Source organism: Schistocerca piceifrons, chromosome 4 (assembly GCF_021461385.2).
Source record: "Schistocerca piceifrons isolate TAMUIC-IGC-003096 chromosome 4, iqSchPice1.1, whole genome shotgun sequence".
NCBI lineage: Eukaryota > Metazoa > Arthropoda > Insecta > Orthoptera > Acrididae > Schistocerca > Schistocerca piceifrons.
The window spans coordinates 732,862,688-732,888,797 of record NC_060141.1 but is presented as its reverse complement, the minus strand read 5'-3'; positions in this window follow the sequence as shown (position 1 = coordinate 732,888,797).

Below are 26,110 nucleotides of genomic sequence, written 5' to 3'. Positions count from 1 at the left end.
TCTTAAGGGACCAAAAATTCTTAGGACATCTGTCTCTAAGCCTACACACTACTTACTCTAACTTAAACTGACTTACGCCATGAACAACACCCACTCCCATGTCCGATGGAGGACTCGAACTTTCTACTTGGTTACTGAACGCTGAATTATGCCAGAGAATGCATAACACGTATACATATAAAATAACCGAATCTGTAGGCATATCTTATATTCACGTGCGTGGAACTAGAAGAGACTTTTGAAGATCCATCTTTTCTTTCTTTCCATCTTTCCCGCAGGACAATGAATATTAAAACAAACATCCAGATAAAAAATAATTACAGTTTTTTTCCATTTACACACAGAAAACAACACTTTCTATTCTCTTTGTTTGGTGTAGTTTTAATAACATACAGATTAATAGATTAACTTGTAATTAAATGTACAAATGAGTGAAATAATGTCTCCAACCAATTACGGTACATTCTTGAATTCTACCAACTTGTTATTTGAGTTTTTAAGAATTCTACGTTGATTAGTATTTATGATGTTTTCAGTATCAAGGTGCAAGGCGCATGTCTGCGTTCAAGATTCTGGCGGTTACACTGATTACGAATGTAACAACAGTTCACTTGTGCAATGGCTTATCTCGTGCTTACATTAACCTGTGATCGGAAATTTTAGTACTCTAAGTTAATAAGTTTTTAGTATTGCGATTTTTTTACATCAGTGTTTAATTAAAAGTGAAGAGAATCGAAAAGAATGTAGCTGAAGGGCTTATCACATTTCTTAATATTTTCACGTGTGTGCTGATACAGGATGTGATACCCAAACGTTGTTACAATTCCACTGCACGTAAATGTGAAATACACTTCTATTATGGGGGCTATTTTTGTGTTTGTTTATGCTCTTTCACACTGTAAGTGTTATGTGCCTAGAGGATAGCAGCCACAAATCATGGCTTACTTGAAACTTGTGACGGGTGGTAAGAGGCAGTTGTACAGGTTATATATGTACAGAACATCTCAGCTGACTCTCTCTCTCTCTCGTTCCCTCAGTGTGTGTGTGTGTGTGTGTGTGTGTGTGTGTGTGTGTGTGTGTGTCAGATTTGATAAGAGTTATTGGCTGCCAAAATTGGATATTGGCAATGGCTAGAGTCCATAGGGACGTGTTTGTAATCTGAAGAAGGATGTGAAACAGAATGGCGTTTGAATTCCAATGGTGAAAAAGGTTTCTACCAGTCTTCCACCGTCTGATGGTAGCATAACGAATAATAAAAACTGATAACCGTGGATATGTGCTCGAGTTTTCAATAAATCTGATATCACGCCTCAGCACGAGAGCACCCGAAGACGGAATTTCACAAAAGTCAGTTGCAAAGCAGTGTGTGCGTTGAACTTGGGGAAAAAACTGCATCTCCCTTAAAGAACGTTGCGTTTCAAAAATAAATTCATCCATCAGTGGCATAATAACCCGGAATATTATATTACGTGAGATATTCCATTGTTTTATCATTTTCGAAGAGTGATTGAGTGGAATACATTTTGAAATACTTTAAAATATTTTATACACCTTAACATGGCGGTTTGTGGTGTGTGTGTGTGTGTGTGTGTGTGTGTGTGTGTGTGCGGGTGTGTATGTGTGTGTGTGGGCGTGGTGGGGGGTGGAGGGGTTCTTTTGAAATATGGTTGCAGAAGGTATGGGTTAGAGGAGTGGCCTTAAGTATCTCGCTTACGACACTGCCAACCCCAGCACGCAGTTGCACACCAGCCACTTCCAAATCCACTTTGCTTTCTGTTGAGAGTTCTTCGTTATTTGCTTTCTTATGTTGATCTGAATAAAAAACTATAGCAAACTGATCACGAGGTTGGAATACTACTTGCACAGTTCAACGAAGAATCATCCCTCGGTATTCCTATATAAAGATTCTGCTTTTGTAGAATCATAAAACAAGGGTGCATGTAGGCCGGCAGCCGTGAAAGAGACAGGCGGGGCACGCTCCTAAGACCACTTCTCTCCCCTCAGCAGTATGACTTCACTATTGTTTGTGCCTGCGGCTGTCTGCCAGGTTAAAACATTAGAGCTATGCGTGACTGGTTGACGACGTTCATTAGAATGACTTATGTCGATAACTGTTGTGGAACGCGAGCTACGCCCTAATATACGTTGGACAATGATCTAGCCTCAGTATCAAAACTAATTGTCAGTTGTATAACAGGACTCTCTACATATCTTTACCTGCTGCATATAATAAATACTTACTGTAGTAATGAAAGGTGTCAAAAGGCATATTTATTACCTAACATTAGTAAAAATATAATCTGGTTGCTCATACAGAATATCAAACAAAGTTACGTACGTTCTGAAACTTTAATAAATGTACGGTATCTGATAATAAAATGAAACCATTTATAGGTAAATTTGGCACTTATATTTTACTTTCGTCCAAAGGTATAAGTGTATCATCATAGAGAGTAATTTAGCAATTGATATAATTAAATTATCAGTAAATTTAGTCCCACTCCGTTGCTAATAATATGGTAATATGCAACAGACATGAATATGTAATTACAGTCAGTTCGTACTAATATAGACAGATAGATATAAAAAGAGGAGGATACCTACCACAGTAAAATTAACAGGCCTATAATGTCCATTGACTATATGTATCGGTTGAATACGGAGGGAATATTTTCGGGAGAAATACATGGTACGATCAATAAAGACGTGCTCTGTCATATCTGACATTAGCGGAAATGACTAACCACAATGTCACACAACATTAAATGAGCAATTTCTTATTTCTTAACGTGCAACTCTTCAGCTATAAGATCCTACTATATTGTAGCCTCTCTTTTCTATAATTTTTGTTCATGCAACATTTTAAGGAACTTTAAAAGTAGCAATGTGATACGGGGTGTTTTATCGCAGTTCTTAATACAGACTTCCTCATATTTTATGGGGATATTACTGCAACTTCGTTTTATGTACCTATTACTGGTGTGTATTTTTACATAATAGCAAAGTTCATAATAGTAAAGATCATAATTAGTTACAAATAATGGGACGTGAAACTTTATATATTGTGTTACGATTATACATCCTTACCATATAAGGCGATGTGGTGGCACAGCAGAGCTCTCCATTGCGTGAGAGAGCGTGACAGGAAAACAGTTACTGCTGGGCTCTCGCCGAAATTGTGCTGACAGTAGATCCAGTAACGTCACAAAAACGGGATATTCAGTGTGGGATATAGCACTCATGTCATTACGTTGTTGTACGTACGAGACCGTCACAGTAACCGAGAATTATTGGAAAGGATTTACTGTCTTATTTTTCACGTTATTCCACGTACTTGAAACACATTTCGTTTTGTGTGGGAAGTATGTGGTTTGAAGGAAAATTCACTGTAGTCAACAGCGAGGAAGTTTCTGGCAAAATGTGAGGATATAAATTTTAATAGTATATCCTGTCAATGTTTCTCCAACACAGCAGTCATTCGGTCCAGATTTATTGTAAATATGTTTCTTTGTTGACTTTTTCCTTTCAATTTATTTCTTTTTTGCCACAATAAAATAACAGCAGTTGAATATAACGTGAATCCCCACAACGATGCTGACGTAGGTATTTAGTTCTCAAGGGCGCTATTATCAAATCTCTCTCTAGAACATTCCAAAATGGAGGTAGCTACAATGTTTCAAATACTAAAATTTACGGGACAAAATCTTCGTTAACCGTTCATCCGCTCACACCCTGTCACTCTTAAATTCACGTTTACCATTTACCACCAAGTACACAAAACCTGACTTTATTAATACTGATCTTTTGTTAAATGGCGAACTCACAAATGGAGAACACCAGGGCTGCACTTTATGGTACTTTGGCTCCTGATCACTTACACGGTAAGTGAATCTATCGTATACCCAGAAAACGCACTGACATCTTCTGCTTAATGATTTGTGTGGACAATTACACAGCGTGTAACAACAACGTACGGCACAAATTGCAGGATACATCCCTCACATGCAGAGACTTAAATTATTTAATATTAACATGGATATGAAAACGCTTTGTTTCTGTCTTACAACTCATTTTCCCCAACGAGTTTCAGCGAGAGCAGAGTGTAAATTTTCACAATAGGAATGTATGGGCGGACGTCAATCCCCACGCATCTGTGGAAGCGTGTTATCAACAAAGATTTTCTGTCAACGTTTGGGCCGGCATAGTTGATGACAGTTTGGAAGGGCCTCACTTTCTTCCACTCAGGATCAACGGCCAACGTTATCATTATTTCGTAGAGAATGTACTACCGGATCTGTTAGTGGCCTCTAACGTGGTCCAGTCAGTGGGCGTAATGTGAATAACAATTACATTACCGACGTTTCAAACCTACTAAAGCTGTCCAAGTCGGGTGTTGTGTACGTGATTGTGAAGTGGAAACGTGAAAGAGCAACCACAACTACTAAACCAAGAGTTAAAAGTACGTATGGTGAAATTGGATTCTTTCCTAAATTATTCTTCCTATTAGTAATGATGGTGTTCATGCAAAACAATCTTACAAAATTTTGATTGACTAGGTGAGAATTAAGTGCATTCTGACAAGCACCAAAACGGCTTCCAGCAAACAGTAACTGTCATTGCACCTCTAACCAGCTACAGTAATGTACATTTTACAGTGTTGTAAGGATTTGAAATCCAAGACTATCAAACAAGAGATGCATTTCATCTTGTCCGAAGAGTAGACGTTTATACTGTTCCTTACTGTTGTGCGCTTATAGAAAAGAGAACGTCAGAAGAAATGTGCAATCCATAGTGGCGTTTCTGTAATTGTATATATGGCAATAGCTCTATCCACACAGAAGTAAGTGGTTAAGTAGGAGAGAAAGGTAGCCATTGAAGTGTTTCATAAATTTTTTGTTATTTCATATAATCATTTGCAATGGCTCCCATGGCCATATAGAAAGAAAAGGGCACATCGAAACCTGATGATAATATTTTAGGTAACCTTTTCGTTCAATAAGACATGCATTGTTCATAGCACTAAATATCATCGTTCAGGTGCCAACGCCCTTACTAAGAAAAATAACAGTACATGTAATCTACTAGACGTATATGTAAATGAAACTAAATGTCGTATTTGCCTTTCACAACAGTTACATTCAAAGCACTGTAACCAGTTCTGGGAAAAAAATAGTATCTGTTACGGAACTAAGCTTTTTAATCTCTCTCTCTCTCTCTCTCTCTCTCTCTCTCTCTCTCTGTGTGTGTGTGTGTGTGTGTGTGTGTGTGTGTGTGTGTAAAGAATCGTTAGCATATATTCAGAATTTATACAGACCAATCCACACACTCTTTCGACCTGCTTTAAACCACCGGGATGCTCAAGTTAATTTATGTGTGCTCACCTTATTACGTCCCCCACTTTCCTTTGAGTATCAGCAATGAACTATAAGAACAGCCATTAGTATTTTAGTTTGTTTCATTTGTGAAAAATGTAGTCTTTCTTCTGTAGAACATTTACAGTGGCGGTTCTCTTCCAGGTGTCGCAGCCAGCACTAAGCAACTGAACCCTGAGAAGTAAGTTACTTGGATGAGGAGGACGCCTTGAAAGTTGCCACCGGACGCCATTTTAGTCAGTTGAAATTTGTCGTACTAACTAAGCTGACGTCACACTGGAACATTTTTATATCGTCATGAAACTGCTGTGGAACACAGCACTAACGCTTCAACTTCTTTGCTGTAAAGGTGCCGCATTGTCTACAAATTCTTCAAACCAAACGAATATTACAGTGAGTGATATTAGATTATTTTAAAAAGTTATAGTCTTTCTGTAAAGAGGTAAATTGTCGTAGTGAGTGCTGCCACGATCCGTGTTGACCATTTGACAAGATAAGAGCAGTTGGAGGTATTTAATGAAAGAAAGAACAGAAAACCATCCGGAACTGATAATAAAAACATGGAGCTCGCTTAATATACAATATCTTAGTAACTTCTATACACAGATTAATACATTGTATAAAAATATGTTAGTTAAATACTGAAGAATGGAGGAAGCATAGTCAGTTTTTAAGAATGGTAGCGGAAGCCATACTCCGCTTTCATAGACATAAGATTACTGAACTTTTACTATGAAGTATGTTCTAAAATACTGATAAGCAGATATTATCAATTACTTAAAGTTTATAACTAACAAACACAACAAAATAGTTGACTAAGTCTCGGAGTTCACGTATTTGTGGTTTTACATAACGTATGCCACAAAACAGGCCCCACACATCAAACTTGGCAGATTTAGACACTTCATGGATACACTAGAGTTCTGACTGTTCCACAAAGTATGGGAAGAATTTCTGTTTAGTTTGTATAATGTAATTATCTAACCATTATTACTATATGGGAGCGAACCTTTAACTATTAGATCCAACCAAGGTATGCACATATAGGAGAAAAATGCGCTTGGTATTCATAAGACAAGCAAGAAGATCTGGGAGTTTAAGGCATAATTGGCGGAATGATGAGACACAAGAACAACTAACTTGTTATAGTACTTGCAACGGAAGTGCTAATCTAGACTACCCAAGACAGCTCCGGTTGTACAAAACGATAGACCAACGAAGTCAGAGGCACGCTTAGAGAAGATGGCAGAACTTATCAGCCGAAATAGATCTAAGCCTTACACCCTGAAGCTGATGACCTTCACTGAGGAATCTATGTGGAATACATACTTCTCACGTTCCAACGAGGATGCCTATGCTCTCAGTACGCATATATGTAAATAGAACCACATTATGCCGAATATGTTTTCTTTGCGTATAAGATAATGGAGGGCACATAAGTCCTTACTGTATGATCGTGGATGTTCACAGTAGGAATATTTGTCAGAGAGATGTGGCTAGGTGTTTTGTAGCTTTGCTATTCTCTAGATGAAACGTTAGAAGAATTGTAGACTTGAGAATTTAGCCGGTGTTCAACGAAGACCTGTAAAGCTTATTGTGCCAAAAAATCAAAAGATCTCCTACTTAACCACAGTAAGCGACTTTCGTTGCTGCTCGCAAACAGAAGTCAGTTGCAGAATGATGCGTCGAGAAAACACAGAACATGATTTTAAAACGTAAAATGGCACCTATGTCCACTGCTCCCAAGAAAGACTGAGTTACGTTGATTTGGGTTATCAGACCACGTCATCATCGCTCTGAGCAACAATGGAAGAAAATTTTATAGTCCATGGGCTTTCGCATTTTTGTAGCACCAAATTTATCGCCTACACTACTTCTAATCTGTACTTACAGGACTCGGTTGGTTGGTTCCACTTACGTTAGAGATTAACGAGCCATGTACGATGCTTTGGTAACTGACCGAACCAAGATAAATGCCAGTGCAATATATAGTGTGTATTGTCTTACTATTAAAGACGATCTTTCGTTATAATTAATACACATTGCCCTAAACAGCTCATTGTTATGCAGAAAGCAGATTACTATTTGTTACCAGAGTGTGCTGTAGATAACTAAAGGATGAAAGTTTTTTAATAAATATCTGTAGAAAATATTTCTTCTTGATTGTTTCAATACTATATCAGTGTATCTGGTGTGTATACACATAGCAAAGATTCAGCTAGACGAATTAACCACGTATTAAAAAATGCATGCCTTTGATTTATAGACCATAAATGAACCACCGTGACAATGTACACTTGGGACACCCCCAAAAACATAGGTTGTTCATATTAGGTGTATTTTGCTGCCACGTACTGCCAGGTACTCCAAGCAACAGTTGGTATTGTGGTTGTAAATTTTCGTAGCTGTGTTGGAAGACTACCAGAGCTTCAGCGCTGATATAAAACACTGAAGCTGAAATCGTTATAGGAATAGAAAGCTGGCTAAAGGCGAAGATGCATTATGCCGAAATTTTTACAAAAACGCTAACCGTGTTCAGAAACGATAGATTAAATAAATTAGGTGGTAGAGTGTTTGTGTCTGTTGGTAGTAGTTTATCTTGTAGTGAAGTTGAAATAGGTAGTTCCCGTGAATTACTATGGGTAGAGGTTATACTCAACAGCCGTACCAAAATAATAATTGGCTCCTTCAACCGACCCTCCCCCTCCCACCACCGACTCAGATGATATAATAGCTGAACAGTTCAAAGAAAACTTGAATCTCATTACAAATAAGTGCTCCACTCATACAGTTATAACTGGTGGAGACTTCAATTTACCCCAGATTTGTTGGCGAAAGTACACGTTGAAAGCCTGTAGAAGACAGAAAACATCTTCCGAAATTGTACTAAATACTTTCTCTGAGAATGACTTTGCACAATTAGTTCATGAGCCCACACGAATTGTAAATGTTTGAGAAAACACACTTGACCTCTTAGCGACAAATAAGCCTGATCTAACAGAGAGCGTCATGACGGATACAGGGATTAGTGAACACAAGGTCATATCAACGAAAACCACTAAAAATAAACCCAAAATATATCTCCTTAAAACGGCAGATAAAATTCAGTCGATGCCTTCCTAAGAGAGAGTCTCCATTCCTTCCAAGCTAATTATGTAAGTGTAAACCAGATATGGCTCAAATTCAAAGATACAGTATCGACAGCAGTACATAGATTCATACTGAATAAGTTAATAAGAGACGGGATTGATCCACCACAGTACACAAAACATGTCTGAACACTGTTGTAGAAGCAACGAAAAAAGCATGCCAAATTCAGAAGAAAGCAAAATCCCCAAGACTGGCTAAGTTTCACGGAAGCTCGAAATTTAGTGCGGACGTCAATGCGAGATGCTTTTAATAGTTTCCACAAAGAAACGTTGACTCAAAAAATGGTAGAAAACTCAAAGAGATTCTGGTCGAATGTAAAGTACACCAGTAGGAAAAACATTCAATACCGTCATTCCGCGATAGCGATGGAAATGTTACCGATGATAGTTTCACTAAAGTGGAGTTAATGAATACAATTTTCCGTTATTCTTTCACGAAATAAGACGAAGTAAATGTTCCAGAATTTAAAACCAGAACAGCTGTTAGCATGAGTGACTTAAAAGTAGATATCTTAGGTGTTGCGAAACAAGTAAAATCACTTAAGCAAGCCATGTCTTCCGGTCCAGATAGTATACTAGTCAGGTTCCTTTCAGATTATGTAGGCAAAATAGCGCTTTTCTTAGCAATCATATACAACCGCTCATTTGACGAAAGGTCTGTTCCTAAAGACTGGAAAGTAGCACAGGTCACACCAATATTTAAGAAAGGAAATAGGACCAACCCATTGAATTACAGACCCATATTACTGACCTCAATTTGCAATACGATTTTGGAGCATATACTGTACTCGAACATTATGAATCACCGTGAAGAAAATGACTTAAAGATACATAACCAAACGGACACAGAAAATATCGTTCTTGTGCAACGCAGCTAGCTCTTTATTCCCATGAAATAATGTGTGCTATTGACAAGGGATCTCAGAAATATTTTGTACCGCTCCTCACAAGCGACTATTAATCACACGGCGTGCGTATGGAGTATCGTCTCAGGTGTGTGGCTGAATTCGTGATTTCCTCTCAGAGAGGTTACAGTTTTTAGTGATAGACGGTAAATCATAGAGTAAACAGAGGTGATATCTGGCATTCCGCAAGGTAGTGTCATAAGCCCTCTGCTGTTCCTGAGAAACATAAATGATCTAGGTGATAATCTGAGCAGCCCCCTTAGATTGTTTGCAGATGACGCTGTAATTTACCATGTAGTAAAATCATCAGATGATCAATTCCAACTACAAATAATCTAGAGAGAATTTCTGTATTCTGCGAGAAGTGGCAATTGGCACTGAACAAAGAAAAGTGCGAGGTCATCCACATGGGTGCTAATGGAATTCCGATAAATTACGGGTATACGATAAATCGAACAAATCTAAGGGCTGTCAATTCGCCTAAATACCTATTCATTAAAATTAAGAGCAACTTAAATTGGAAAGACCACATAGATAATATTGTGGGGCAGGCGAAACAAACACTGCGCTTTGTTGGCAGAACACTCAGAAGATGCGACAAACCCACTAAAGAGACAACCTACATTACACTTGTCTGTCTCCTGCTGGAATATTGCTACGCGGTATCGAATATTTACCAGGTAGGATTGACGGAGGACAGCGAAAAAGTGAAAAGAAGGGCAGCTCGTTTCGTGTTATCGCGCAATAGGGGTGAGAGCGTCACTGATATGATACAAGAGTTGGGGTGGCAGTCACTGAAACAAAGGCAGTTTTCTTTACGGCAAGATCTATTTATGAAATTTCAATCACCAACTTCCTCTTCCGAATGCGAAAATATTTTGTTGACACCCGCCTACGTAGGGAGAAACGAACATCAAAATAAAATAAGAGAAACCAGAGCTCGAACGGAAAGATTTAGGTGTTCCTTCTTTCCACGCACCTTTCGAGAGTTGAATGGTAGAGAAGTTGTTGAAAATGGTTCGATGAACCTCTGCCAGGCACTTAAGAGAGAAATGCAGAGTAACCATGTAGACGTAGATGTAGATCAGCAATCTCGGTACTCTCTGACATCATGAGAGAGCAGAATGGGGAGCTCCATGGAACTCATGGTATTCGAACGTGGTCAGGTGATTGGGTGTCACTAGTATCATACGTCTGCACGAGAGATTTCCACACTCCTAAACATCTCTAGCTCCACTGTTTCCGATGTGACAGTGAAGTGGAAACGTGAAGCGACATGTACAACACAAAAGCGGACAGGCCGACCATCTCTGCCGACTGACAAGAGACTGCCGACAGTTGACGAGGGTCGTAATGTGTAGTAGGCAGGCATCTATCCAGACCATCACACAAGAATTCCAAACTGTGTCGGGATCCAATGCAAGTACTATGTCAGTTAGGCGGGAGGTGAGAAAACTTGGATTTCATGGTTGAGTGGCTGCTCATTAGCCACACATCACGTCAGTAAGAGAACTAGGCCGGTGCGGCCCCACTGACGTTATCCAAGGTGGAGGCCGTGACGTCAGCTGAAGACGCGAGTATCGTTATCCAAGATAGCGGCCGTGACGTTAGCTGATGACGTGAGTACCATTATTCAAGATGGCGGCTTTAGGCGGGAAAGGGCCACGCCCCCCTCTGCAGGGAAGCTTGAATAATGGGAGGAAATTCTACAGGTCCTCCCTTTCCGACTTTTTTGCATGATGTGCGTTATCTTCTTGCGAAATGGGCGGGAATTTCGAACATTGGAGGGAATTTTGCTCTAAGAAATTTCTCCTGCAGCTGAAGAGGGGTTAATGTAGTGTTGCCTGCACTAGAGACTGCTCATTATGCCATTAAATTCCAATATAATTTGCTTAAATATGTATAAATTTGATTAAATTTATTTAAATTTGTGAAGTTTGTTTAAATTTATTATCTGCCTACAGCATTAGTGGCTTTGTGTGGTGCTACCGTCACAACAGGCTGAGATATCAGTTGTCGGTGTGGAAGGAGCATGAGGAAATGTTAGTGCCAGACCGGGGAGTTTTAATAGCTGTATTCGATGCACTCATTCAGTCGACGAGTGCACCCATAGCCTCCTACATTAAAAATGGAAGCGAGCAGTAAATCGAGTTTATCCGACATCTAGTCCGTCTATGAACCAGCTCACATTTTCCAAGCTGTTCAGATCGGAGGTTGAGGCTGAAACGCACGTCTGAAGGGTTGATACTAGTCCGGCATAACGTGTGTGCTCGATTTCTATTCCGTTTAGTTCATAACGAATCTCTTGAAACAGGAATGCTGGCGCATTACGTGTCAGCTTCGAGCTGAAATGTAACGTTTACTGTTCAAAGTGCCGTCAGTGCGAACAAGAAGTGATCCAGACGTGTAACCAGTGGCACCCAATACCATCACGCCTGGTGATACGCCAGTATGGTCATGACGAATACACGCTTCCAATGTGCGTTCACCGCGAAGTCGCCAAACAATGATGCGACCAACATGATGCTGTAAACAAAACCTGAATTCATCCGAAAAAATGACGTTTTGCCATTGGTGCACCCAGGTTTGTCGTTGAGTACACCATCGCCGGCGCTCCTGTCTGTGATTCAGCGTGAAGGGTAACCGCAGCCACGGTCTCCGAGCTGATAGTCCATGTTGCTGCAAACGTCGTCGAACTGTTCGTGCTGATGGTTGTTGTCTTGCAAACGCCCCCATTTGTAGACTCAGGGACCAAGACGTGGCTGCATGATCCGTTACAGCCATGCGAACTAGATGCCTGTCATCTCGACTGCTAGTGATACGAGGCCGTTGGGATCCAACACGGCGTTCCGTATTACCCTCCTGAACCCACCGATTCCATATTCTGCTAACAGTCATTGGATCTCGACCAACACGAGCAGCAATGTCGCGATACGATAAGCCGCAATCGCGATAGGCTGCAATCCGACCTTTACGAAAGTCAGAAACGTGATTATATGCATTTCTCCTCCTTACACGCGGCATCACTACAACGTTTCACCAGGCAACGCTGGTCAACTGCTGTTTGTGTATGAGAAATCGGTTGGAAACTTTCCTCATGTCAGCACGTTGTAGGTGACGCCACCGGTGCCAACCTTGTGTGAATGCTCTGAAAAGGTAATCATTTGCATATCACAGCATCTACTTGGTATGTAGCACGTCATCTTCGTGGTGCAACAATTTTAATTGGCAGTAGTGCATAACAATCTCATGCCTTATGGGCTAGACAAGAACATTAATTTAACAGAAATTTATACTGGGCTGAAAGCCACACATCAACCAAATAACTAAAATCCAAACAGGGAAATTACTACATAACACACAAGGAAGGGCGCTCAAAAGCTTCCAAGGGTCAGCCTGGGATTGTAACACTAACACCCATTTAGGTGAGACAGGCGTGCTCTTCAAATCACGCTCATTCACAGTGAGCTGTGTGACACGTCGAATTTTCCAACGGGCGGATGCCAGTGTGCCGAGGAAGAACAAGTGCGTGCAACGGTGGATGCGGTTCCCTAGGTCAGATGCAAATTTGTGTTTCTTCTGTGGGCTCGAGGCGCTGGTTTCCATCCCCCGCAAGCATATTATTGGCTCGAACCGGCGCGTAGCCGGGATGAACCAAGCTTCCGCATGAAACGAACGTTGGTATTATTGGATGCCTGTGAACCAGCTAAGTATACTAGCATTTACTGGCTATAATTTGCGATTATTTTGATCTATAAGAAGGGAAGAACAAATGTATGTAATGTGTTGAAAAACTGATCACTGCCCAGTAGACCTGATTGTTCGCTACATTCAGTTTGTCTGAACGGGCCTCACTACACTATCCAGTCACATTAATGTTACCAAATGTTGGAAGCCTGGATAATCACGTTTAGCAGCGCAGACCGCAGGCAGAAAGTCAGTGAGGGTGTGGGAGGTACCGACAGGAATGTGGAACCATCCTGACTCCAGTCTCGTGGCCAGCTGCTGTAGGCTTCTTCTTGTCGCGAAGAACCGTTCGTGGTTGTTCCCCGGATTCTCGAAGGGTTACATCCGGGGAGTTTCGTGGCCAGCGGTATACTATAAACTAATCCTGGTGCTCTTCAAATCACGCTCATACACAGTGAGCTGTGTGAATTTTCCAAAGGGCAGACGCCAGTGTGCCGAGGGAGAACAAGCTGCGTGCAACTGTGGACGCTGTCCCCTAGGACAGATGCTAACTTGTGTTGTCAACTATGCCTTCCAGAATGTCGAGATCATCCAGGGAATGCATCAGCCACACTACCCAGACCATAACGTTATTACAGGATGTCTGCTTTCAGATCTTTCACCCCGTACGCGCCAATGACATCTGCACAATGGAACATAAAACCTGATTCACCTTGAAAGGCCACGTATCGCCTACAGTGGCTTCCAGTAGCGGTACTGGCGTGCGATTTCCGTCTTCCGTTGTCTATGAGCATCAGTCTGCGCGGGTGTGTGAATCAGGCACCGGCTGCGGAGGCCTAAACACAGCAACATTCGCTGAACGGTCGTTGAGGAGGTACTCTTGATAGCCCCTTGGTTCGCCTGGGTGGTCAGCTGTTCTACAGCAGCATGTCCACTATCCTGTACAAATCTCCGCAGGCATCGTTCACCCCTATCATCTACTGTCCTTCGTGCACCACTATTTCCTCAGCGTCGTTTTGGGTAGCATTTTGCGATGCACGGCCTACTTTAACAACTCGAACTTTTCACAACCTTAGCCGTTTCGGAAATGTTTGCACCTTTGGTCCGAAAGCCAATAACAATGACCTTTTGGATGTCAGTTAAATAGCCCCCCTTTCTAATTACAGAGACGACAGCACTGTTTTCCACATATGCCGTCACGTGGTGTATACCGTCCACTGCGGGTGCTGACACATGCCGCCTGTGGGTGGTTATGCATGTTGACGTCGAACACAGGCCATCATTTTGAGTGAATTGAGTTAGTCTGGGATATGTATTGGAAGTTCATATTACTGTGTCGTGTGAACACGGCACAGTCAGGGAAAAAGCACCACAGGTCCAAAGATGCTAGCTGATGCCATTGCCATAGAGACTCGCCTCTTGCGCGAGTTCCACCTGCACCACGGGCGGCGCTGACGAAAATACCGGCTTCGCCTCGGAGAGCTGCCGGCCGAGTACAATCCGCCAGAAGCCTTCAAGAAAGAGAGAAAAGCAGCTCTCCCCCAACTGTTTATAGATCACCATCCAGGACTGATTTAGACAGGGAACGTCGTTTAGTGAACTATCAGAAGTTGTAAACTGCATATGCTCTATACTGTGAAGTTTACCTACGATTATTTGCACTTAGTCATTTAGGGTTTTTTGTGTTATGAGTCATGCGGTGTCGCAGACTTCATTATTCAGCAAATCACGAAGATAAATAAACGTTTTAACGCGTTGGTGTGATTTTGTTACTAATTTGGTGCAGTGCCTTAGAGCCTTCGTCCTCCTGTTACCTGACCCTGAGGCGCAGCTGTGTAACAGTGGCAGGCAGAAATCATCTTCGCGGTGTGCGGTGTACCGCACCAGAAGCCGTTTCACGAACTCATAAACTCGACCTACCGTAACAACAGTGGCAACTCGGTCTCCACTGCAGTAGCGACGAGGCCTTTACAAAATTAGCGTCGAGGGTTTACAAAATGTGGTATCACCGCCAGACACCACACTTGCTAGGTGGTAGCCTTTAAATCGGCCGCGGTCCGTTAGTATACGTCGGACCCGCGTGTCGCCACTATCAGTGATGGCAGACCGAGCGCCACCACACGGCAGGTCTAGAGAGACTTCCTAGCACTCGCCCCAGTGGTACAACCGACTTTGCTAGCGATGGTTCACTGACAAAATACGCTCTCATTTGCCGAGACGATAGTTAGCATAGCCTTCAGCTACGTCATTTGCTACGACCTAGCAAGGCGCCATGTTCAGTTACTATTGATATTGTGAATAATGTACAGTCAAGAGCGACGCTCATCATTAATGGATTAAAGTTAAGTATTCCACCAGCTATGTCCGTTTTTCTAAATTCTAATTTCCTTGTCCTGTTCCAGACCTCACGCCAGCCTGCGTGAGCTAAAACGCGTGCCTTTCGGCTTCCTCTAATAACACGATGTTGGCTCTCCTGCCAACCCACAACACAAAATATATGACTTTAAGTAACTTGATATGAAAGGTGTCATTACACAAAGCAATTGATCTCGAACGTAAACCGTAGCAAAATTAGCTCTTGTTGTAATGACCTCATGATTGTTTCTAAACTTTTAGCTGTGTCCTGAGAGTGTGCAGTTGTCAACTGTGTACCTGAATACTTACGCCGTTATTTCCCTTACTCGGTTGGTTGTACTAATGAGGGACAGACTGTTGAAAGAGGTTTCCTGTGCCAACTCGCACAAGGGTTTGGACAAATATGTTATCCTGTTCGAATGAATGTGGCTCGTATTTTGTGTCTGATGGATTGATCTGACACTCTTATGCTAACAAGGAAGCCCTTGAGTGTCAGGTCGCAAAGGCCAATTATGTTTACAGCATTCCACGAGCCACCTAGTGTCTATCACGCAACCACAGTATTGGCTGCTAAATGAAACAGGGGGCGGGACTGGAGGTATCCAATGGTGAGCCCAGCATGGGGCTACGGAGCCTACTTGTTGAACTTCCTGGTTGACGAGTATCTCATAACAATGTTACAATGCTAGTGGTGTTGATACAAAGCAGAGCAACGGCAACGATAAACAAAGCAAACATTGCATCATACCTACAACGACAGTTGCTGAAGTTGACATTTCGGCAAGAAGGAACCCAAGGAATTTCGCACGGAGGGAAAGATGTAGTATATGAAATATTAACGTTTGGGCAAGATAAGTATGTAAAATCTGGGGTGTCGTATACGCTCGAGTGTGCAGACAATGTACGTGAGGAGTCAATGATGATGGTATGTACTTAACAAGTGAAAGTGATACTGAAACAGGTGTTGAGCCATCATGTCACACACGGCGCCATAAACCCTGTCTTCAGTGAGACGTAGCAAATTACGATCATTGGCCAAGGAGCGCGTACTAAACGTAATTACGTACATGGAAGATAAACCAGAGCATAATAAGAAAAGAACAACTGACAGATTACAATAAATCCGCAACGACATGACGTGTAGTGCCTTAAAAAGCTGCCGATATTGAACGGAGGACAAGGCGCAGTTGTTACAAAAAACATTGTTTACACGTGTCAAGGATGCTCGATACAGTTTACAGGATGTGCTTATGCAGATGAAATGGCGCGTGACGTAGATTACAGTGATTTCGAGGGAAGCAGCGGGTGGTTACGTAGCTACAAACACTGCTTCAAAATCGGAAGACATAAGATAACTAAATGGCAAACAAAGCGTCAACTTGGCGATGCACAACAAACTGCGATATCGGCCCACAGATTTATAGGTGACATAAATAAACGTATCCCAAAGTTCAATGACGAATTTTTCTTCAACTGAGATTTGAAGAGGAAATGCGTATGAAAGGAGCCCTAGAATTTAGAGGCACTAGACAGTTGTATCAAGTTCAATTAACATCAGTGCTTCAGCGCATTCTTACACAATAATGCTGTTAACCTAGATGGTAAACTGACTTGAAAGTTATTTATTGTGCTACGAGAAGTTGGAGGGGCTCTGCCATCTACGTTTTTTCCTCGTGTGCGAGATCTTGCAAGGGCAGTAGGGAATATTTATGTCACTGCAAAGTAGAGTGAGAAAGTGGCCGTACGAGAACTAAACCTATGGTATGAACGCTGATTTTGGCCAACAGCTGGTGAAAATAACTTTCTACGATTGATTCCTGGCCTGCGTATAAAAATCATACTCTTTTAGAGCAAACTAACCCTCCGGAAAAGGGTGACATTGCAGTTCATACTACCTTGAACCTCTGGACAAATTCTATCGCTCGATGTCTGCTTTTTCCATGCTGATTTAATATACTATTACCCTATCTGCAGCTATGCCTCAGAGGATAGCCAGTTTCACAATAAGCTCTACAGTAGACTGTTTCGCATGCGGTTGCATGCCATCACATTCCATGTGTTCTCATCTCACCGTTACACAAGTATGAGTCTATATGCATTCTTCGGGAGTGTATTCCTAGCTGAACGTCCTGTACCGTCGGTAACTCCGAAGGGTGCTCCTGGTGCCCTCTCAGCTTGGCTCCCCAAGCACCCCCTACTCATTATGACACATCCTGTCCAGAAATCTTACACCTGCGTCGTCTCTAGCGCCCCTGCCTGCTTGGCGCCCATAGTGACGGCTTGTGTTGCTTTGGTCGTAAGGCGTCCCTGGAAGTCACGAGTGCATCATCCACACTTATCAATATAGTTCTTTTTCGATTTTTAAAGAAAGTGAGGGACTTGTTACCCAAGCATTTTCTACGAAGCCAGATACAACATATTAGAATATGGAGACGTGAGAGGGGCTGGAGGTAGTAGTGCTGTAGATTTGGTTATGTCTCATATGAGAACATAAATTCCATTTGTTCCAGAGAAAACTTTTGCTATTTGTGTACATCTCCAGTTTAACTCTAGAGTACATTTTTTTTTTGTTTTTTGGTAAAAAGCAGATGCCATAAACTGCTTCGTGACTCTTTTTGGTGTACATTTTCAAATACAGTGGCCGAATCTCAGAGTTTTTCCAAACCAGCTGGATTGCTACAGGGCATTGATTAGTGGTACAGAAGAAATGAAGTCTCGCCGCTCAGAACGACGGTGGCGTATCTTATTTAGCATTATACAATAATGAGACAGAACATTATGACCAGCTATCTACTATCGATAAAAAACCCGATCCGTCCAGGGTATATGAGTGTCACGTGGTGAGAAATGACTACCTGTCTGGCACACGCACGGTGCATGTAAAATCAGTGAACGTGCCGTGTCAAGGCCAACATTTATCGCTTTGCAGTTACAGACAGCAGTTATTTTGGAGGTGGAAGAATTCTGCAGTGTTCACACTAGAGCACTTTCAAAGGTAATATTTCTGAAACTCAATTTTTAACGGAGCACAAAGACATTTGAGACTGTTATAACCTTTCGATTGGATTCCAAACTACTAATATTATCTACAACATATTTCTTCAACACTAGTGTAAATGAAAAGAGAATAAATTGAATAAAGCGGCTGGATGGTCGAACAGATCATCCTAGATCACAATCAGTTCTTCTAATTCGGAAACATTATTCATTGTCCAAGTTGTAGTCAACTATTACACTATTGGCCATTAAAATTGCTACACCACGAAGATGACGTGCTACAGACGCGAAATTTAACCGATAGGAAGAAGATGCTGTGATATGCAAATGATTAGCTTTTCAGAGCATTTACACAAGGTTGGCGCCGGTGGCGAAACCTATATCGTGCTGACATGACGGAAGTTTCCAACCAATTTCTCAAACACAAACTGCAGTTGACCGGCGTTGCCTGGTGAAAAGCTGTTGTGATGCCTCGTGTAAGGAGGAGAAATGCGTACCACCACGTTTCCAACTTTGATAAAGGACGGATTGTAGCGTATCGCGATTGCGGTTTATTTCGACATTGCTGCTCGCGTTGGTCGGGATCCAATGACTGTTAGCTGAATATGGAATCGGTGGGTTCAGGAGGGTAATACGTAACGCCGTGATGGATCCCAACGCCCTCGTATCACTAGCATCTTATCCGCATGGCTGTAACGGATCGTGCAGCCACGTCTCGATGCCTGAGTCAACAGATGGGGACGTTTGCAAGACAACAACCATCTGCACGAAGAGTTCGACGACGCTTGCAGCAGCATGGACTATGAGCTCGGAGACCACGGCTGCGGTTACCCTTGATGGTGCATCACAGACAGGAGCACCTGCGATGGTGTACTCAACGACGAACCTGGGTGCATGAATCGCAAAACGTAATTATTTCGGATGAATCCAGGTTCTGTTTACAGGATCATGATGGTCGCACCCGTGTTTGGCGACATCGCGGTGAACGCACATTGGGAGCGTGTACTCGTCATCGCCATACTGGCGCATCACCCGGCGTGATGGTATGGGGTGCCACTGGTTACACGTCTTGGTTTCCTCTTGTTCGCATTGACGGCACCTTGAACAGTGGACGTTACATTTCAGATGTGTTACACCCGTGGCTCTACCCTTCATTCGATCCCTGCGAAACCCTACATTTCAGTAGGATAAAGCTCGACCTCATGTTGCAGGTTCCGTACGGGCCTTTCTGGATACAGATAATGTTCGACTGCTGCCATGGCCAGCACATTCTCTCACCAATTGAAAACGTCTGTTCAATGGTGGCCGAGCAACTAGCTCATCACAATACGCCGGTCACTACTCTTGATGAACTGTGGTATCATGTTGAAGCTGCATGGGCAGCTGTACCTGTACACGCCATCGAAGCTCTGTCTGACTCAATGCCCAGGCGTATCAAGGCCGTTATAACGGCCGGAGGTGGTTGTTCTGGGTACTGATTTCTCAGGATCTATGTACCCAAATTGCGTGAAAATGTAATTACATGTCAGTTCTAGTATAATATATTTGTCCAATGAATACCCGTTTATCATCTGCATTTCTTCCTGGTGTAGCAATTTTAATGGCCAGTAGTGTACATTTCATACATGATTCTATGACATACCATACCTTAAACGTGGTGTCTTTAAATGCCTTTCTGGTTGATGACAGGCGTCACATCAAAGTTAATCTTAAGGTATGCTCCGTAGACGTGCAATATCTTTAATTCTTCTGAATACCCCAAAGTTCGGGACGTGAAATCTAAGGTGGAGGGTGACTGGCCGCTAGTGTTCCAGAATTGAGTACCATTTCCCCAACTCGACGTGAGCGCAGTGGTAGGGCTGGTAAAAACTGACCGCTTAGAACAGAAACCGGTAGTTTAGTTCTGAATAATTGCTATTTTTCGGTATTGTTTGCAAAATTTGGAAATTTTTGGTACATTCTTGTGGGACCAAACTGCTGAGGTCTTCGGTCCCTAAGCTTACGCACTACTTAATCGAACTTAAACTAACTTACACTAAGGACAACAACACACGCACCCAAGCCCGACGGGGGACTCGAACCTCCGACGGGGGCAGCCGCGCGGCCCGTGACAAGGCACCTCAGACCACGCGGCTACCTTATTGTTTGGTGTCGTCTTGTCGTCTGTAATACGTGCTTTTTTTTATTTTTTTACACTAACTAAACATAAACTAGTAAAACATTAACTAGTAAAATAACCGAAATTTCACTAACCATAGGAGCAGTGGTAAAATGTTTCGTTTTCAAATAATTTTTTTTAAGTATAGTTTTCATTCGTAAAATTTGTATTGGTTTGAAACATAGCGTCACTATAAAAAATGGGAAAAGTGATTAGTGCTATTTTAATAACAATGCCAACACAAAAGAGCAACAAACAATTATCATACGTAGTGGTACAGCATTGCTGAGACGGTATCATGCAGAGCGCAAGACTTGCCCTCACCTGGTCTATAGAGTAGATGTACGCCTCTGTAGCGTAGCGGTCGCGTTGCCACCTACCACGCAGGAGACCCAAGTTCGATTCCCGGCAGGGGTCTCGTTGTGGTATGTCTTTCATCATCATTGACTCACAAGTCTCCGATGTGGCGTCACCTAAAAAGGACTTGCAATACGGCAGCCGAACTCCGACGAATGGGGCCTCTCGGCCAACAATGCCATACGGTGATTTCCGTTTGTAGAGTAGAAACTCGCTGTCGTCGCCAGTCATACGTTGTATTGCAACCCTAGTCAGGAAATTCTTTTATGAAATATCGTAGGAATGACGTAGAATGCTTCATTTGCTTTAAAATACTAACGATTTGTCTGCCATTTCTATGACATAATGAAAGAGGAAAGTAATTATGGTAACACTAATAAATTAAAAACTTAAATTCGTTCACAATACACCTTAAAAATAGAAAGCGACTGATTTGCTGCCTGTGTCTACACAGTATGACTTTATCCGCTTTCCTCTTGTAGCCCTTGGAACGGACACGGAAAACAGAGTGCTTTAGCCTCAGTTTTCTCTCTTTAGCACTGATGATTAGAATACTTGGATGATCCCCGATTACGACATGATATTCACGAAAATTTTTAAAAAATTTGCCTCAGTAGATTACTGCTGATTTTTTGTAGTATTCAGCTAGTTATTTCCCGAGAAAAGTAGCGAACGGTGGACGGACTAAGTTTTCCTTTCTCTGCCTATTTCATTCACTATTTTGATTCTACGTATCTGGATATTGGGTCAGAATTTCTCAATCTGTGTTCTGTTTCTACGTTTATTACAGGAAATAACAGGAGTAAAAACCTAAAATCAGTCACTTCTGATACCGGTTGTTCTGAGCGACTTTAACAATCATTTTAAACCGGCGTAAAAGAAACCGATATAACAAAACAGCGATAACTGTCATCCCTTACGCAGTAGAGATCGTGTGCTGGAGGTATATGGCGAACCATCAGTAGAATATCGCTGCTTAAGATCGACTTTTATTCATGACAAATAGAGAGATGTCATCATAGCTGGAGAGGAGGTCGGTGGAGGGTGAAGGTGTCAGCGGTAATTCGCCGGCGTGTCAGGCGGAGCAGTATTCTTGTGTCACTGCAGCAACAAATAGATGACACAGGGTAGCGCGTTGTTAGCGATGGACGACAGAGGTCAGCCCTACTTGTTTGGCCGTACAAGACGCTGGACAGGTGGTTTACTCGATAGCTCAAAGTTCACTCCATTGAGGTTTCGCCTCAGGCAGAGGATTGCAGTTATGGGCAGCGAAGTCTTTCAACGCCAGATAGCTGCTTCATCTTGAAAAGTAAGCGGTCTCCTTCTCGTAGTAGACGTCGTCGCTTGGTAAACTGTACAACCCTGGATACGACTGAGCAAAGTCTGAGAAAGAGGGTCTGATCTGGACGGTATATGTGTGAGTCGGCTTGTGTTTCTGTTATGGCAACACTCCCACCTCAGATCTCATGGCTTGGTGTCAGTTGGGCTACGATGATTCCAACTGCGCAGGTTTTCTTGTCTACTTAGTTTCTTCAGAGATCCTACTTGAGCTCTACGATGCCATAACTTTGGCTTTCAGAGGGTGTGGCTGGCATCTTCCGATTCACCAGCGTCCTGAATGAGTATTCGCGCCTACTAAATAAGCGCTGTTGTTCCACGGCACCTGGTCATCAATGAGTGCTTCTCTATCTACGACGTCGGTCTCCTGACAGACGGAGAAAAAGCTCATCTCCCCCAGTGAAGCTGTGGTACAACATTCATCCTCCTTCGAAAAATTCCGGTCTCTGGATTGAGAGTTCATTGAATTTCTGGACAAAAGAATTTTAACACGTGTTTCAACAACTGACATTAAAAAGTACAATATCCTCTGCTTTTCCTTGCCACTATTCAGCGTAAGCCACATCGTTAGTTGGCTGCTTAATAATTGAAAACGCTATTTGCCATGAGTAATCGGTTTCGTTGGTAGCTGGCACTTGAGGTAGATACACGTTACCCAAAGTCCGAACCACAATGGTACCTTAAGCAGGGTCACTCGTTCTTATTATTGTACTGTACTGCTTATGATGTCATTGCCACACTTAGTGGAACATCTGTTCAATGGTAATGCGTCAATTCAACGTATCTATAAGATCATTCAGCAAATGGAGAAGGTCAGGTTTCAAGTTTGTTGTTTAGGTAAATTAGGCTCTGTGTTTTTTATTCTGTCCGGTATAATGAGGGCTGTCTGATATTTATTACAAAGACCCCAATAAAAGTAGCAGAAAGGTGAAAAGTAAATATTGATGTAAAGCAGGTAGTGCCATTAATAAATGACACAATATGTTGCGTTGCAGTCTCGTCACACCTTGGGTCGTCCATTTGTAACCATTTATAATCACTATTTCAGGTGTAAAATGAAGATATTTCTTAGAAATAAGGCTGAGGCACCAGGATTTCCCTTTTACATGTTACTGCATTTGCTTTACTTGTAAGTAACCGTATCAAACATGCTTTTTTGTTGGTCTAGATCATCCTAGTTGTGCATGTATGATCTCCTTCCTTCGACTTGCTCGTTCCACAGTGCCTCCACTAATCGCCCATTGAAAATATGCAGAGCAGCCTCAGAATTACAGCACACATCAAAGTTTTCCTCGGTGGAATCCACATCACTCTCCCTTGCTGTTAGAAAAACCAGAGTCTTATACTCCACTGTCACACACGTCAGTGACACACTTACTCAGTTACCTACGGCCCACATACGTACCATGCTACTTACCAAACCTGTTATTACATAACAGATCGAAATAAAAACACAAAACTAAAAAAATGCAGCAACCCCAAACAATATAATGCAAAAATATGAACATAAAATAATACCCCTCAAAGCTGCGTCACATACTCTGTAAGTCTCAACACTTGATGGCGTGACCTAAGAGCATAAGGTATCACGCGTGTGGCCTGCGCGCAAGTGTCTGTTTCCTTTCTTCCCTTCTTGCTTGCTACCCTCTTCGTTGGCGGTGGTACTGGCACCTGTGGTAAAGCATTCAGAACACCTTTAAAAGGTCTAACAGGCATCAGTTGGACAATGGTAGTCCTCGTAGGACTTAACACTGACTAGCCATGACAATTCTATGCTTTAATACTACCCTTGATATTGTGCAATAAGTTTCTTCGTTTCACCAATCTACCATTCGTTGCCTATGGGATAGCTGATGTTTATCCACTGACCAACAATTCTATGCTTGCACACAGGTCCAAATGTCGCCCGTAGTAGCTAGCAGCAGCCGGTGACTTGTGCTGATACAGCGGAATACTGTGGCAGCAAAACATTGGCTGCCGACGACGCTGATGGTTCAAATGGCTGTGAGCACTATGGGACTTAACATCTGAGGTCATCAGTCCCCTATAACTTAGAACTACTTAAACCTAACTAACCTAAGACATCACACACATCCATGCCCGAGGCAGGATTCGAACCTGCGACCGTAGCGGTCACGCGGTTCCAGACTGCAGTGCCTAGAACCGCTCGGCCACTCCAGCCGTCTCGTAAAAGATGACATACTTGTTTCGATAGATCTGACACTGAGTCAATGACCTGAATAGAAATTGTGTTGAAGACGACAAACTCCAGTAACCAGTTACTCATCATTGCTAGTCCTATGGTACACGCTTATTCATTTGGAATGGTAACCATATGATGTAATGCCAAAAATGTTCTATATTAGTTAACATACAATAGTCACCTGCTGGTGCTTGGCTAAATAGACCCAAGATATCCATTCCTATCATTGCAGTTAATTTGGGTGCCTCAGGTAATCTTTGAAGTGTTATTTGTTGATCACTTAAGTCGGCATTTGTACATACAGACCCAAGTCAACGTCTTGTCTTCGTGTTATCTACCAGAAACATTCAGCCATCGTATGATCTGTTGTTCTTCGTCTTTTTTGTACCAATAGCATGTGATCATGAGATTCTTTAATTGCCGATAATCAATCACTGGTCGGTATTTTCCATTTTAGTTGGGTGGTAAGAAAATGGGACCCGTGTATGGAGACATGAATGGCTGAATTAGTCTCTGTACCAGTCTTTGTTCAATTCATGATTTTAAGGCCTTATCCTAGGAAAGGCCAAGAAATATGGTGATCTTCCAAACAGATAATTCAATATTATATGGCACCAATGAAGCAACCCTTAATGTCTGTGTCAGCACGCCCGAGAATTCCGAATAGAAGCTTTTCATTTCCTTCTGCATCTCGGGACCCATGTTCCCCTGCTGCACACCTAAACTCTCTTGTTATTTCCCTCCTACAACGCCTCCACTATTTTCTATTACAGTGACACACCGGTCCTTATGATTGCAAAAGGGAAAACTTCCTTGTGGTCAGAACTTGAAAGAAATCTTTCTGGCCTCTCAATTGGTTGCCAAACCAATCCTACCACTAACGTCTGTCCCTAAAGTGCAAGTGGTTCCCAACTTGTCAACATCCCGCATTCTCACCTTCCAAGGAAAATCTTTTACCCTAACCTTCACCAACACTAGCTATCTTGAATGTTAGACTAATTAACACCAGTTATTGTCCGTTACTTTCTATCCATTGCCCTCATTTTCAGAGTCTCTCATTTGAACATAACCATGTATCGCCGAAATGGCACTCCCTGAATATATCAAAGCGCATGAAGGTTCATAGTTAATAATGCAACACACAGATTGTATGTTTCGTAACTCAAGTGTCTTCTCCGCTGATGACTTTGTGCTCATCCCCTCTTTCTTGCAGCAACTGTCAAACCTTTCCTTGTCTCATAATCCCTATTTATGTGTCCCACTTTGTTACAATAAGAACACCTTATCGTCTAGCTTTCTGTTGGAATTCTACAACGTAATACAAAAACCTAATAACTTCCTCAACCGACTCCAACGATAAATCCCCGCACACGGTCAAACATCCTTGCAGTGCGTTCGGTAGCTTGGTAAGTGGTTTATGTGACATTGCACGCTCCTTTACTTGACACTGCTCGACGAGGCCCACTACACCGCCCGGCCTACGTTAGAAATCCGGTCATCAACCCTTCTTACGTTGCTTTTCAACTACGCTCTCTGCTATCAATTTTGTGGCGGTACTGAGACGAGACCTTATTGTCAGTGGCTGATTA